This window comes from Cyprinus carpio, chromosome B21 (assembly GCF_018340385.1).
Source record: "Cyprinus carpio isolate SPL01 chromosome B21, ASM1834038v1, whole genome shotgun sequence".
Lineage (NCBI taxonomy): Eukaryota > Metazoa > Chordata > Actinopteri > Cypriniformes > Cyprinidae > Cyprinus > Cyprinus carpio.
Genome location: NC_056617.1, coordinates 14,102,377 through 14,118,728, shown reverse-complemented (window position 1 = coordinate 14,118,728; position 16,352 = coordinate 14,102,377). Strand labels below are relative to the sequence as shown.

Sequence of the window (16,352 nt, the reverse complement as noted above, 5' to 3'; positions counted from 1 at the left end):
GAGTTTTGGCTGCGTGTGTAGGCATGGGCCGATTACTGGTTTCAAGGTATACTGCGATTTGAAAATGTCACGGTTTCAAAACCACTAATAATTTCTATTATACCGTTCCTGCGGTATACGCTGTTTTCCATGTCTCCTCAATGACTGAAAGAGTAGGAATCCATCAGGCTGAGTGCAGTGTGGAGAATGACACTGACCCCAACTCCTCCTGTTGGTGCGAGCGAGCGGTCAGTCACTTGTGTTTAGGATGGCTGAGTTTAAGGCCCGGGTACACTTCACATTCAGCGTTCCTTTCCATCTCTATCAGCTCGACACATGCGCAGTACCAAAAAGTAAACCAAACCTTAAATTAGCACGGACGGATGAGCTCGACATGTCGCAGTACCATGGGGTGCGCGACTGTCCGCGAGCCCTTCTGATGATGAAAATAACGTAATGCCTATTCTGCACTAATGGCCAAAATATACTTTGGCCTTTACATGATCGGCAACCGGCCGTTTTTTGCCTTATTGCAACTCTCTGTTCTGGACTTGCACAAACTGCAATGCAGTCATTTTCCAAAATGTCATTTATGTGAAAATATGAAGTCTGTTAACACCCGTTAACACAGGCCAGAGACGCTGAAGACAGACGCACAGAGAAAAATACTGTAGCAGGCAGAATATTTATAGTGAATATTGATTTGGGGGTTTATATGAATGAGTTTCTGAGGGGAGCTGACTGTCTTCTGAAAAGTTTACGTGGTATAATTTCACAAAGCTTGTCAGAACATTCTGTTTTTGCTTCAAATTGGGTTATTATTAAATCTAATTAAGTGTATAATTATTATATAACTAAATGATATGAAATGATATAAATATGTATATGAATTATATAACTAAAATTAAATAACTATTTAATTACAGATTTAGTTTAAATAAAGGTGTCAGTCTTTCATTTTTTCTTTTTAGGAAACAAATCAAAGAAAAAAATAAACTAATTCCACTGTTTCGAATATTCTGTATGTTGCTCAAAAACAAAATATATTGTGTCCAGCGGGGAAAAAAATATATATTTTTTTAAACAGTCATTTAAAAATAACACATTTCAGATCTGTAACAACAATACCGTGATACCATGAAACCGTGATATTTTTGCTTAAGGTTATCATACTGTCAAAATCTCATACCGGCCCATGCCTATGTGTGTGTGACTGTCTGATTGAGAGAGCCGTAATCACTGTTCTGACTTTGCAGTGTCCATTGCAAGTGTATTCATTATTGTGTTTGTCTTTTGGTTAGTATACATTTTTTGTTTCTTTTTCAAAATTATTTTATTTTTTAATCAGTTTAATGATTTACTTGAAGTGTCTGTGTTTGCAAAATATTTAAAATATTTTCTCAATCTAAATGATGTTGCAGTCCTGCTGAGTTTGTTTAATAATATTTGCAGTCCTGTTAAATGTTTGCAGTCTTGCATTTGCAGAAAAATAAAAATTGAGTTTTGTTGATGCCTTGATGTGTTTGTGGCTTTGTTGACAGTTTTTATAAGCGCATATGACGCATTTTTGTATAGAAGGCCCGTAGCATTTAAAACACATTAAGTGTACAGTAATTTATAGACGTTTACTGAGACAAGAGTGTCCGTTTACGGAAATTTAACTGCTTGTACCCTGGATTTTGCGGAGACTTTACTTCTCATGCACAGGGATGTACATGGATTTACCGGTGAATGAGTAAACATTTCCGTCCGTGTCTGGGAGTTTATCGCGTTAGTGAGCGGACTGGAAAACTGCCGCACACAAAACAGTCCGTTTCTGACAGCGTCCATAAGTCAGAAACGCCAGAGCCCATACACGGAAACTGCCAGAAACGTTCCATTTACGGGTTTGTGCGCTGACGTGAACAGTCCGGAAACGCACCTTTTAATGCAGTGCGCACCATACATAGAACGACAGCATTTTGTTCGTTTTTAATTTCCTGACCGCCAAACGAAGCTCATTAGTCGATCGTTAAACAGTAAGATTAGAATGTCTTTTTTTTGTTGTTTTATACAGGGCTTTAGCTTTATATGCGCGAATAGCAGCGAAAACCACAGACCATGAGGGTTCAATCATTGCATCATGCATCGGCTTCTGTGAAAGGAGAAAAACAAAGGAATAAAATAAATAGGATCACACAAAATATATAGGAAGCTATAATATTAACAGAGTAACAAAAGGAGAGAAAAAAAACACTGCAACAAATAGGCTATGCTCATTTTTGTGACACTCTTAATGCATTTTATTTTATTTTTATCTTTATTTGATTTAATCCATCTGATCGCACAGGTGCCTTGTGCACACACAAACAAAATGAGTTCTAGTGTTGCCTGACATTTCAGCCATTCATCATCAAACTAAAATGCAGTCAACCAAACATAAAATTTCCAGTTTAATTTAAAAGGTCCGCTGTAAAATCAGTCGCTTTGCATAAAAGCTTCTGCTAAATGATTAAATGTAAATGTATTTAATAATTAATTATCTACTTAAAATTACCAGCATACCAATACAAGTGTTCATTGTTATTTCAAAGGACATTTAAACTATAGCTGATTTTTCTTATATTGTGTTTGTTGTATATTTCTTTATTGTGCATAACTATGCATGTGATCCCTAAAAAAGTGTGTTCTTTAGCCCGGGAATGAATACGCTGAAGTGACCGCATATTGGATACAATATTCTAATGTTCCAAATATAATTGTTTGCGCTCTACTTTAACACTGGATTCTGCTATAACCATAAATATTTGACGGAAACTTGTCTATTAATATCTGTTTGCATGAACTTTTACTTTGAAATGTTTTAACTGTTGCCCCGCCTTCTACTTCTCAACCTCATACTGTCTATGGTATCGTAATGGGAAAACAGCAAGGATTAATGTGCTTTGCCAGTTACCCATCGCGTGTTGGTAGTGGCGTGTACCACAGTTTGCTTTGCCGATCGCGAAACGTGATTGGTAAACGGTTTGCCAGAATATACCCTGACCCTCCCCTGCCTCCCCCGACGAGCCGCCACAGACTTCTTTAGATTTGGTTGGTGGCTGACAACCAATTATAAAGGTGCATTATCGCCACATACCAGACTGGAGTGTGGAGCAGTATATGACAAACAAGGGAACTAGTTATATTCTTTCCATCAATCCTGTATTTTTCAGGTAAATCATGAGATGTTTGACCACATTCCAAGTACTTCCTTCTAAAAGCGTATTGAAACATTTCCCTTCTTTCCTCCTCATATTTCCTACATTCCAGTAACACATAACACTGACTCCGTTACCTCAAAATTTTCACACAAACCTGTTGGATGTTTCACTATTTTGAATATTGTCTGATTCAGTGCAGTATGTCCTATTCTAAGCTGAGTGAACAAGACCTCTTTTCTGTTTCTGCCCCTCATTCTGCTAACACTGACTTTTTCCTTAGTATTATAAAAGGTGTTGACCCGTATTGTTTATATCCCAGTATTGTTGCCATTTATCCGACATTCAAGATTTTATATACTCTTTCCCTCAGTTCTACCAAAAGACCAATACAAAGAACAGAATTATTTTGGCGTAGGCCCCATCTGTAGCTTGAATCAGACGTTGTAGATTCCAGTTAATCCTGCCCAAGACGAAGGCAGGGCGGAGCATACCCCAAAAGAAAGATTAATACCCACCAGACGAAGTAGTACTTCTTACAAGATCCTAGAATATATGGACAAAAATAAGATGAATTAGTCATAATTTAAGCGATGAAAGCATTTAACAATGTATCAGATTATATCTTAAAGGATTTAGCTTATAGAGTAGAGGAGATGGTCTATGATAGGCCAGACAGTGATAGAGGCCACGATAGGCCAGGTGGTGATAGAGCCCCGATAGGCCATACTGAGAGTTTGGCCATGATGGGCCACAGAAGATCGAACGGCCCCGGCAGGCCACGATAGGCCTTAAAGAAAAGCCACAATGGCCGTGGAGAAAAAGCCTAGCTAGACCACAGATGGAGATGCCCAGATGGGCCATAGTGAGAAAGGCAAGAGCTGCCGTAGAATAAAATAACTTAGAAGGCACAGTGAGGAAGGCCATGTAAATAGACCACAGTGGGAAATGCCACGAGATGGGTAACAGAGGGGAAGGCCATGAAAGACGGGCCACAGAAAGAAAGGCCAAGTTAAGCCGCAGAAAACCATAGAGGTTGTTGGGAGTAATATGAATAGGTATTGTACCACCACCACCACCACCAGTAATTGCATATAGATCACCTTGAGGACAGCTTGATATTCTTGAGACCAGAGACCAGGAGCACAAACAAAACCATGACCTCTATTCAATATCCCGTTTTAGCTGGAAATACGTCACTACACTGAAATAAAGTAGGCAGCAACTTCCGGTTCAAGTGGACTTTAAAAATGCCTGCGGAGCATTGAGCCGAATCTTACCTAGAACTCAAATGGAACAGGACCACGTATACATCAGCTTTATAGAGCCTGCATTCATAATAGCGCCAGTCCAAAGAGTGAGCTGTGTAAAGATGAGGTGAGAGTCACGGTTCTCTGCATCTGCAGCCATGGAATCTAAATGATTGCATTGTAATGAAATGCCAAGGTTAGTAAAATGATCAAATAAGGTAATTAAGTTTTATGCAGAAAGCATAAAAACACACAAGCATAAATATCGGAACTGTAAAACAGAACTATTCTCTGGCTTAACTCCCACAAAAGCTTGATAGACTCCATTTAACAATGGGAACCCGACGAGTGAACCTTCAAAAAACCAGATCGCATGAAATACAAGTTAAAGAAATATTAGTAATGTATGGAACTAGAACAAAGATAAAAATAAAAAAAAATCTTGATACATTACCCTTGCAAAAGGATAAGAACGCTTTACATTTAACAACGATGCCTTACTAGCCAATTAAACTTCAATAGCTATTGAATCCTGTAAAAGCATAAAGAAAGTCCTTACACAAAGATTTTTGCAGAACTTTAAAGCAGATGTTATGAGTGAGCATACACTGTCTAGGACATTAAAGTCACGGGGCACAAACTAAATTAACAGAATAGTAGTAATTATAACCTCCATGTCCAAACATTGACAAAGTTTATGAGGAAATCCGGAGAGGAAGTCATCTATAGATAGGAAGTACTAAAAACATCAGACTATAGAAGACATTGACAAGTGCAATTCCAAGATAGAATACTTTAATGCTCACCACACAGAAAGAGCGCCAGCTAGTTATTTAATAAGGATTGCTAATGTGTCGTCATCATGACGTATTCCCAGTGGTGAACGCAAAGCATTTTGGGAAACCGCGGCACAAACATAACGCGCCAGACTTCTATGCATGGAGGAAAGAACGCTGTGTTATAAACTGGAATAGTCGTTCTCACGATAGAAGTGGCGTAAAGCTTAAGAATGGAATATCCTTTTATCGTTTTCCAGCGTGGAAAAATAATAGTACAAGCCATGTTTCAGAGGTGACAAAAAGTTGACGAATGGCATGGATAGCAGCAGTAAGGAGCCCAAGATTTCCTTCGATAACACTCCACCACACAAGATGGTGTGTTCAAAGTATTTTCACAAAGGTAAGTTACAATTACTCTCTGTAAATGTTATGTTGTAGGCAAATAACCAGCGTGTTTTGTTTGATTTAACCAGACCATTAGATTTGATGTTAGGCCAATGTTAACTGTTAAGTAGCATGAAATGGCTAGAAGATGAGCTTAAGTTACCAACGTACTAAAGCGTAACGTTAATCAGTTTTAAATGTTGTACATCTAGGCTACATAGCAAATTATTTGGTGACTGTGTTTGCAGGCAAACCTGCCTATGAAATGTTGGAGTGTGATCCTGACTGGACCCCTTCTCTGTACCTCGGCCATACTAAGCTCAAAGCTACGAACACAGACCGGTTCAAGCCTTTTTGGAGAATTATATACCATGCTCACATCTAATATGTAAATGTTTATTGTTTTCCAAAAGATTTTGTAATGTCTCTTCTCACATGTAATGATTTTAGCCATGTCTGTAAATAAAATACACTAAGACTGAAAGAAATTCTGCCCCCTTTATCTGTATTAAGGAAGAATTGTGCAAAATCAGTGTTCTTTGGTTGCAAACACAATTACATAACTTAAATAGTAGTAACAATCCAACTTAATTTCAGTTTCTTTACATTTAACATGTAAACACATTTAGATGAATACATTTACATTATAAAAAGTCCATAGAAAACTTTGTGTGTGTATGCACTAACACTTAGTATCATGTAGTTGTAAATATATGGGTGCTGGAAGTTGGGCAACAGTTTGACGTCCCTTGACCAGTCGCTCTGCTCGTAAGGATCCAGTCCTTTGATTCCCTTTTTTTTCTCGTCATTTCTCGTCTTTGCATTAGGTTTTAGTTTTAGACGGTGTTTTCTTTAGTCCGCTGCATTTTGTACGATTATATTCTGTTTTTCACGCTAATTTTTCATTATTTTCATGCCAGAACACTAGCCTGCTATGCCAGCCCATGTAAACGGGCCAAACATACCCATAATTCTTTGCGTTCTGATGACGTTGCCGCCCAGTTGGTCACATGTCTTAGCGATCTCTATAGAGCAAACTAATGCCACATAGCTAAGCTACAGCTATTTGCCTTAAATATGTCCTGAGAACAGTAAAAGAATAACAGATTGCATTCAAGAATTGTTGTAGATAGACGAAAATGAAACAATGACTGAATAAACAAAGACAAAAGCATATGATTAAGACAACAAATAGGCCTGGAGAGACTTCATGCGTGCAGGTTCACGTGAGCGTATAGATGAAATTTTGTTGATAGAGACCCAAGCAGCGCCGACGCGACAGCTCGGAAAACACCGGTGTTGCCAAGTCCGCAATTTTTTTCGCAGAATTGGGCTATTTTAACAGCTGCGGGTTACTTTTCATGTCCGCGGGTTGAAGCGACCCCGATAACAAGCACGTGCACACATAGACATCTAAGGGTGCTTGAGCACCTGCCTTTTTCTTCCTCGAGAGAAAGTGCCCTTTTTTCTGGGGAGTTTTTTATTTTTATTTTTTTTTTATAAATTAATATATGTATATTTGTGTGTGTTTCTGTTTGCGCACAGCTTTCTTGTTCAAACAAATAAAGAAACTAAATATCTGCCCACTCTTCTGGAAAAGCTGAGACTCTGTTGAGTTCCGATGCCTTTCTCCCCTCCGTGTCTCCGTGCAGCACAGACAGGCAGAGAGCCGCAGAAGTGAACCCTCCCTCCCTGTCCAGTTGTGTTTATCTTGGTGTGGAGGTGAGTGGTGATGAACAACAGACTAAGGCAAATATAGTTCAAAAAATGTCTTGCTAACATCCATGACTCAGCTACCATATAATAAGTTAGCCAAAGTTTAGCTAAGACAATATATCATGGGCATACAGGCTAACTTAATGGAGAAACGACAGCTGAATACAGTAAAATTAATTAGGCTACGTCATCAGAATCGCCACATTGATATGCAAACCAGGCGTTAAGTATTATGCGCTAATTTGTACACATTTGACACAAGGCATTGCAGATGAATAGGGTAAACAAAATAACTAAAGCCTATCACCACAGAACTTTCCCAGTCATTAGGTATTAACTTACATCAAGAGACTTTTCCCTTGAATTGTGTATTTTGGAAATGTCCTTTCCATTAGAGCAAAAGAAGACATGGAAGCAAAATAGACCAAAATCTCAAAATTGAACAGTACATGAAGTGTCCTGCCTTAAAAAATAACTTCATAATTTTGATCTCCGGCTCCTCATCTAATAACTATCCATTCTATTAGTATGTTGTATGCTAATAGATTTTACCAACCCTCGCTCAAATGTGAAACAAAGTTCTTGTCACCATCAGTTTGTGTGTGTGTGCGTGTGTGTGTTTGCGTGTGTGTGTGTGTGTGTGTGTGTGTGTGCAGTAATGTAATTATACAACACTGTGAACTGATTATTTTGTAGGCATCTGTTGAAAAATGAAACAACATGAAACAATTGGGTGAGTGTGAGGGAATTAAAATAAATTGGCAAGTCAGAGTTGTGTTAATATATTTAACGTTTTGTTTAGAAATAAATTGAAATAAATATGAGAAGTGCCTTTTTTTCCACTTGAGCCCCTGCCCCTCAAAATGTCTGTGCACGTCACTGCCCGATAATGTGATATTTAGCTTCTGGAATGCAGGGGCGCCCCCGGCCACCACTGTATAAACTCTGGCCACCCCTGTGGCCACCCCTAGAATGATGTGCAGTGGGTACTATTAATTTAAATGCAGAATGTAAATTCACAATAGTTTAAGAAGAAAAAAAAAAATGCAGCACCTGTTGCAGCCACCAAAAAAATTGCAGATTGGCGCCACCAGAGCAGCCCTTCCTCCTCACCCTCGCCTGTCCAAACAAAACAGAGTGCGCGCATACAATACGTGATGGTCTAGACTAGTGCACATACGCATTTATAGTGCATTCTTTCACTGGAAATTTAGAATTAACAAAATTTTCAAGATATGGGGCAGAAAATGTATAGATCTATATAATTTATATAATTTCATATAGTTACTATCACACGAAGAGTGACGTTTTTTTTTTTTCAAAAGTCAGCATAATTACAAATGTGATATTGATTTTATACAACAGTTCAATAAACAATAAGTTAATATCAAGAGACTTACGTTTTAGATAACATAATCCCTGTTTTTGCTCTATTTCTAAAAACAAAAATCATTCCAAACACAGCCACTGTTTTGCGTCTCTGAGTAACATGATAGTGTTTCATTCCTGAATGAATCAACCGTTTAAATGATTGGTTCAATCGCAATGACTCACTTATTAACATTGACTCACTGCCACCTACTGGCTGTTTTAATTTCACATTTAAGGTACCTTTTCATTTTTTTAAATAATTTCAAACATCAGTTTTCAATTTTTTATGTTTAAATTATAAAAACATTATTTATTCATTTGTAACTGCAGGTTAAAGTACTCCATGTCCCACAGAGCTGCATTAAACAGTATGTAAAAACAATTGGCACTTCAGATGAAGCTTCTGTTTTCTCTGCATTGCAAAGATCAGTTTTGTTGTTCTGATTGCATTTAGCCCAAATGCAAGTATTTGACCTAAAAGATGTTTCACACTTTTAGGAAAAATGGCATAAAGGTAAAAATAAAAACCTATCAGCACAACTAGAAATAAGATATCAGAACAATAACACACTCAGCAAAATATTGTCTAATTATCGTTATCGATAAAATCACAGAAATCACAAAAATATCATTTTTTGTCAATTTATTTTATTTATTTATTTATGTAATTATTTATTTTTTTTTTTTTTTTTTTATGTGCCACCCTAAGATTTACTGTGGACATAAAAAAAACGTCACTAGTCCTATTAAAATTTTCTGGGGGCGCCACTGCTGGAATGTGAATTTTACCGGGAAACGCGATTGGGCTTGTTTTGCGTAGCAATTGGCGGATTTGAGAAAACCTGGCAACCCTGGAAAGCACTCGGAACTCCCCCAATGTTTTACATCCTCTGCCGAAAAAATTGCGAAGCCTGTATGTCATCCAACACTACCAAACGACCGCAAACGTTCACCGCGTCACCATAGCAATGCCAACGATCTAGTGTGCATCTTGAGAGGAATGTCAAACTCGCAATAGTTTGCAGGAGACGAATTTAATTATATGCAAGTAACCCACGGAAAGCCAGGCAATAAGTCAAGCGACAGTTTGAACAAGAAACGTCGCGGCAGTATCTGCATACACAATGAAGCGTGAGTAGAGGGCTTTTATATTCTTCGTGTTGAGTGCCGGTTGGCTAGATCTAACTGTAATACGTGACGTGGCATTAAGTCTTTCTAGTAAAACTTGCACTGAAGCTTCCATTTCTACTTAATGTGACATTTAAATCCACTGTTTGTCGTTTCAATGACAATTTAGCCAGCTTATCTACAGTTTCATTTTACTCAACTCCTACACGAGCAGGAACCCAAACAAACCCAACGTTCAAGCCCTTCTCATGTAAACAAAATATGTTTTGATGAATTTAATTTATGACATCTAATCTGCATGATTTCATAGTTTTAATGCTTAAAAGAGCAGACCAACTGTCCGATGCAATTATTTCATTATTCACATTATTTTCCTGTATCCAGTTTAAAGCTAGTAGTCCCACAAGTTCAACTGTATATACTGATAATTTTAAGCTATACATCCATAATCAAACGAGGCTCTTATAATAGCCTGATATATATTTAACATTGATGTTATAGTTGCACCCCAGTTTTTTCCTGCTAAGCATCTCAAAAGGTTGTTAATTTTCTTGATTTTTCCCCTTATTTTCTCAACATTTTGTTTCCATGTTAGTTTTTCATCTAGAAACATTCCAAGAAACCTAACAACTTTGACTTGCTCAAATGCTTGGCCATACAATTTAAGTGATGTTTCTTTGTGTCTTCTAGAAAAACAAATAACTTGTGTTTTAGTTATTGATAATTTAAAAGCCCATTTATTTGCCCACTGCTCTACCTTAGTAATTGCAGTTTGCATTTTCCTCTCTATGAATCTCAAATTCCGTCCCCTAATCCACAGGGCCCCATCATCAGCATACAGAGATTTACCTATGCCTGTATCAATTTCCTCAGATATATAATTTATCATGACATTAAAAAGCACAGGGCTGCAAACACTGCTCTGTGGGATTCTGTTTTCCACATGATAAACTTCTGAATGTTCAGTACCTGTACCCTCACTTTTATAGTCCTGTCAAAAAGAAAATCCACCACCTGGTTGTATAGCCTGCCTCCTACACCTAATTTGCCTAACTTAATAAGCAGCCCTTCTTTCCATAACATGTCATAAGCTTTTTCTATATCAAAAAATACTGCTACCACTATTTGTTTGTTTATTTGTGATTTCCTTATTTCTGATTCCAAGATTAATACCGGATCCATAGTATTTCTCCCTTTACAGAATCCAATTTGGTAAGGAGACAAATAGTTTCGTTAATGTTATTCTTTCTGTTACTATTCGTTCCATCATTTTCCCTAGTTGTGAAGTTAGTGCTATAGGTCAATAGTTTGTAAGGTCTGATGCATTTTTCCCAAGTTTTAATATAGGTACTATAATAGACTTATAATAATAATAATAGCTTTAGTAATACATAGAGAGCACTGTCTTCCATGTGTGCCAACATACTATAGCAAATGTCATTATTAATTCAATTCAATTCAATTCAAGTTTATTTGTATAGCGCTTTTTACGATACAAATCATTACAAAGCAACTTTACAGAAAATTAAGTTTCTACAATATTTAGTAGTAGCTTATCAGTGGTGACTGTCAGTTCATGTGCATATAGCAGAAATGTTCAGAAAAATCAATAAAAAGACGTAAACAAACAGACGATTAACACTATTAACAGCAATTATGCAATCAAACTTATAGCAAAATGTGGTAGTTCTGTATGTTGTCTCTGGGTTAGCATCATCTGAGGTCCTCTGAGGGGCTTGCATCATCTCTTCTCAGGTGTTATGGATCCAGACTGGAGCTTGTGTAAATCCTAGTTACCACGGGATATAAATCCCGTGGCAAAACAGAGAAACAAATAGAGACATAATTAGCGTAGCTGCTGTTCCAGCCAAGTAAAATTAATTCGTTTAACCCAAGCTAAAGAATAATAATGCACATTTGATCAGATATAACTGCAGTCCAAAATTATGAGATGCATTATTTGAATGCTTGACCAAAGAGGTGTGTTTTTAATCTAGATTTAAACAGAGAGAGTGTGTCTGAGCCCCGAACATTATCAGGAAGGCTATTCCAGAGTTTGGGAGCCAAATGCGAAAAAGCTCTACCTCTTTTAGTAGACTTTGCTATCCTAGGTACTACGAAAAGTCCAGCGTTTTGTGACCTTAGGGAACGTGATGGATTGTAGCGAGGTAGAAGACTAGTTAGGTACGCAGGAGCTAAACCATTAAGGGCCTTATAAGTAAGTAATAATATTTTGTAACTGATACGGAACTTAATAGGTAGCCAGTGCAGATACTGTAGTATTGGGGTAATATGATCATATTTTCTTGACCTGGTAAGGACTCTAGCCGCTGCATTTTGGACTACCTGTAGCTTGTTTATTGAGGATGCAGGACAACCACCTAGCAGTGCATTACAATAGTCCAGTCTAGAGGTCATGAATGCATGAACTAGCTTTTCTGCATCAGGAACAGGTAACATGTTTCGTAGCTTGGCAATGTTTCTAAGATGGAAGAATGCTGTTTTTGTAACATGGGAAATATGATTTTCAAAAGACAAGTTACTGTCTAATATAACCCCCAGATTTTTTACAGTAGAGGAAGTAACAGTACATCCGTCTAGTTGCAAATTGTAATCTACGAGATTCTGTGTAATGTTTTCTGGTCCAATAAGTAATATCTCTGTCTTATCTGAATTTAATAGGAGAAAATTATTGGTCATCCAATCTTTTACATTTTTAACACACTCTGTTAGCTTAGATAATTTAGAAGTTTCACCTGGTCTTGTTGAGATATATAGTTGAGTATCATCAGCATAACAGTGGAAACTAATCCCGTATTTTCTAATGATATTACCAAGGGGCAACATGTATATTGAAAATAGCAGAGGACCTAGGACAGATCCTTGTGGCACTCCATATTTTACTGGTGATAAATGAGATGACTCCCCATTTAGATAAACAAAGTGGTAGCGATCGGACAGGTAGGATCTAAACCATCTTAAAGCCTGCCCTTGGATACCTGTATAGTTTTGTAATCTATCTATGAGTATGTCGTGATCTATGGTGTCAAACGCAGCACTAAGATCAAGTAAAACTAGCAATGAGATGCAGCCTTGGTCTGATGCAAGAAGCAAGTCATTTGTAATTTTAACAAGTGCAGTTTCTGTGCTATGATGGGGCCTGAAACCCGACTGAAATTCTTCATAGAGATCATTTTTTTTGCAGGAAGGAGCACAATTGAGCAGACACAACTTTTTCTAAAATTTTAGACATAAATGGAAGATTTGAAATGGGTCTGTAATTTGCCAGTTCACTAGGATCTAGTTGTGGTTTCTTAATAAGAGGCTTAATAACGGCCAGCTTGAATGGTTTTGGGACGTGACCTAAAGATAACGACGAGTTAATAATATTGAGAAGCGTTATTTTCTGCTACAGGTAACAACTCTTTCAGTAATTTAGTGGGTACAGGATCTAATAGACATGTTGTTGGTTTAGATGCAGTGATAAGTTTATTTAGCTCTTCCTGTCCTATAGTTGTAAAGCACTGCAGTTTATCTTTGGGTGCGATAGATAAACCTAAAGTATTAGACGCTGTAGAATCTACATTTGTTATTGTATTTCTGATGTTATCTATTTTATCAGTGAAGAAATTCATAAAGTCATTACTATTTAACTGTGAGGGAATATTTAGATTGGGTGGCGTCTGGTTATTTGTTAATCTAGCCACTGTGCTAAATAAAAACCTTGGATTGTTTTGGTTGTTTTGTATGAGTTTGTGGATATGCTCGGCCCTGGCAGTTTTTAGAGCCTGTCTATAGCTGGACATACTGTTTTACCACGCAATTCTAAAAACTTCCAAGTTAGTTTTTCTCCATTTGCGCTCAAGACTACGAGTTTCTTTCTTTGAGAGCGTGGGTATTACTGTTGTACCATGGCACAGTACGTTTTTCTCTAACCTTTTTCAATTTGATGGGGGCAACAGCTTCTAATGTATTAGAGAAGATAGTGCCCATGTTGCCAGTCATTTTGTCTAGTTCATATGTATTTATGGGTACACAGAGCAGTTGAGATAAATCAGGCAGGTTATTTGCGAATCTGTCTTTGGTGGCTGGAACAATAGTTTCTGCCCGGACGATAACGCGAAGCTATATAGTTATTATTATTAATACGCAGAATGCACGATACAAGGAAATGGTCAGTAACATCATCACTTTGAGGTACGATATCTATGTCAGTAATATCGATTCCATGCGATATAATTAAGTCTAGCGTATGATTAAAACGATGAGTGGGCCCGGTGACATTTTGCTTTACTCCAAAACAGTTTAATAAGTTAGTAAACGCAAGTCCTAATGCATCATTTGTATTATCAATATGAATGTTAAAATCTCCGAAAATTAGCGCTTTATCAGCGGTAACCAACAGGTCTGAGAGGAAATCTCCAAATTCTTTTAGGAATTCTGTATATGGCCCTGGTGGTCTATACACAGTAGCCAGAGAAAGAGATACGACAGATTTCTTTTGCATATCTGACAGTGTAACATTAAGCATAAGTATTTCAAATGATTTAAACCTGTATCCTGTTTTCTGGGTAACACTAAGAATATCACTATATATTGTTGCAACACCTCCCCCACGACCAGTCTGACGGGGCTCATGTTTATAACAGTAGTTTGATGGAGTAGACTCATTTAGACCAATATAATCATTTGGTTTTAGCCAGGTTTCAGTCAAGCAGAGTACATCAAAACTATTATCTGTGATCATTTCATTTACAATAACTGCTTTGGGTGTGAGTGATCTAATGTTTATGAGCCCAAACTTTAAAAATTGTTTTTGTTCATTTATTTTATGTTTTTCTGGTTTAATCACGATAAGATTTTTTCTAGATCCTACATTAAATTTATATTTTGACCTCACTATTCGGGGAACAGACACAGTCTTAATAGATTGGACAGCGCAAGTACTTCTATTTAAGTGGGTAGAACAAAAGCCATCATAGCAGTTATTTGAGAATTGACTTACTAGTCAAATGGAGCGTAGAGTCCTGGAGATGTTGTCCGACAGCAGTCCTGCTCCGACTCTGCTGGGGTGCAGGCCATCAGCCCGAAAAAGCCTAGGTCGCTCCCAGAAAAGATTCCAATTATTAACAAAGAGCAGTTTCTGTTCTTTACACCATGACAATAACCATTCATTTAAAGCAAAAAGTCTACTGAACCTTTCGTGTCCTCGTCGATACGTGGGCAGCGGTCCTGACACGATGATCGTCGCCGCGGGCGTCGTGCTGCGAACCGTCTCGATCAGGCTCCTGAAGTCCCTCTTCAGCGTCTCCGTCTGCCGATGCGTGGTGTCGTTAACCCCGGCGTGAAGCACGACCGCTCTGGGGCTCTCGTCGGCCTTCAGGATCGCGGGTATCTGCGCAGAAACATCGAGAACACGAGCACCAGGGAGACAGTGAGTGTGCACTTTACCTTCGGCTAACGTAGCACAGACGTGTCGGACGATGGAGTCTCCGACGATCGCAGAGTCGCGTTCCATCTCGCGGAGGGGAGAGAAGCGGTTCCGTGTGGAGATCTCGAAGACGGGAGGGGGAGAAGTCGTCACCCGGGGCCTGGCTCGCGTCCTCCGCTGCGGATGCACCCAGGGTCCGTGGTGTCCCGGAGCCGGCGTGAAGGACTTCTGGGCAGATCGCGTCCTGGGTGCACCAGGCCTGTGCAGAGAAACACACGGGGTGGAGGTGGTGGGACTGTTAGCAACGCGCTGTATACTTACCCTGGACTTGTGAGCGTCAGCCCGGCCGAATGCAGCGCGCGGCTCTCTCCGCGCTCTCAGCTGGGACTGCCTCTGCTCCAGGACCCGAATCTGCTTCTCCACGGCCTCCAGCTCGAGCTGCACCGAATGCAGCTCGAACGTGTCGTCACCTGCACTCAAAGGTAGACAAACATCCGCCATTAAAGCAAGAAACAGTGAGTAAAGCAATTGTAATGTGTGTGAATAGAGTATTAGCGATGCACGCGGGTTTAGCGACAACCACGCTGGTGATGCTAATGGGCTATAAGCTACTAGCGGACTCGGGAAATCAAAATAAAACTAGTGATATCAAGGCGCTCTGATTGTTTTTGTTGTAGAATACGATAGAGGATATATTCACACGTTATAGAAACGAAAATGATGGTGTATAAAATAGATTTCAACAATAAAAAAATAGAAGATAGAGAATAACGTGACGGAGCTCAAACTAGAGGCATACGACACCAACAAACAGGGGATGACTGTTTCGCATTCTGAATTGCCCTCTTTAATTCAAACAAACTAAAAGGCACATCTAAGCTCTCATTCATTGCTGCTTTCCTTATACTTATACCAGGGTTCAATGCAAGCATATTATCCCTAGCTTGTTTAGCTAAATCAGATAAATTCTCTGAGCTGTATGTTTTCACTAATGTTTCCGCTAGAAGTACAGCTTTTTCTATATTATTTACAGCTGTTTTAGTATTACTTATCAATACCGGAACTGTATAGTTCCTCCTCCTAATTCTGCTCATTTTCCTAACCATACCCCAAATGTCTGACAACAATGTCTCTC

At 38.5% G+C, this 16,352-nt stretch overlaps 1 protein-coding gene across 1 annotated transcript in view; it reads left to right on the top strand.

Moving 5' to 3' along the window:
• Positions 1-9,564: 9,564 nt before the first annotated feature.
• Positions 9,565-16,352, top strand: part of LOC109045885 (solute carrier organic anion transporter family member 2B1-like) — a 34,680-nt gene continuing 27,892 nt past the window's right edge. Inside the window, exon 1 of the mRNA XM_042748293.1 lies at positions 9,565-9,789. The gene's annotated coding sequence lies outside the window, so the exon portion shown is untranslated. The remainder of the gene's footprint in view (positions 9,790-16,352) is intronic.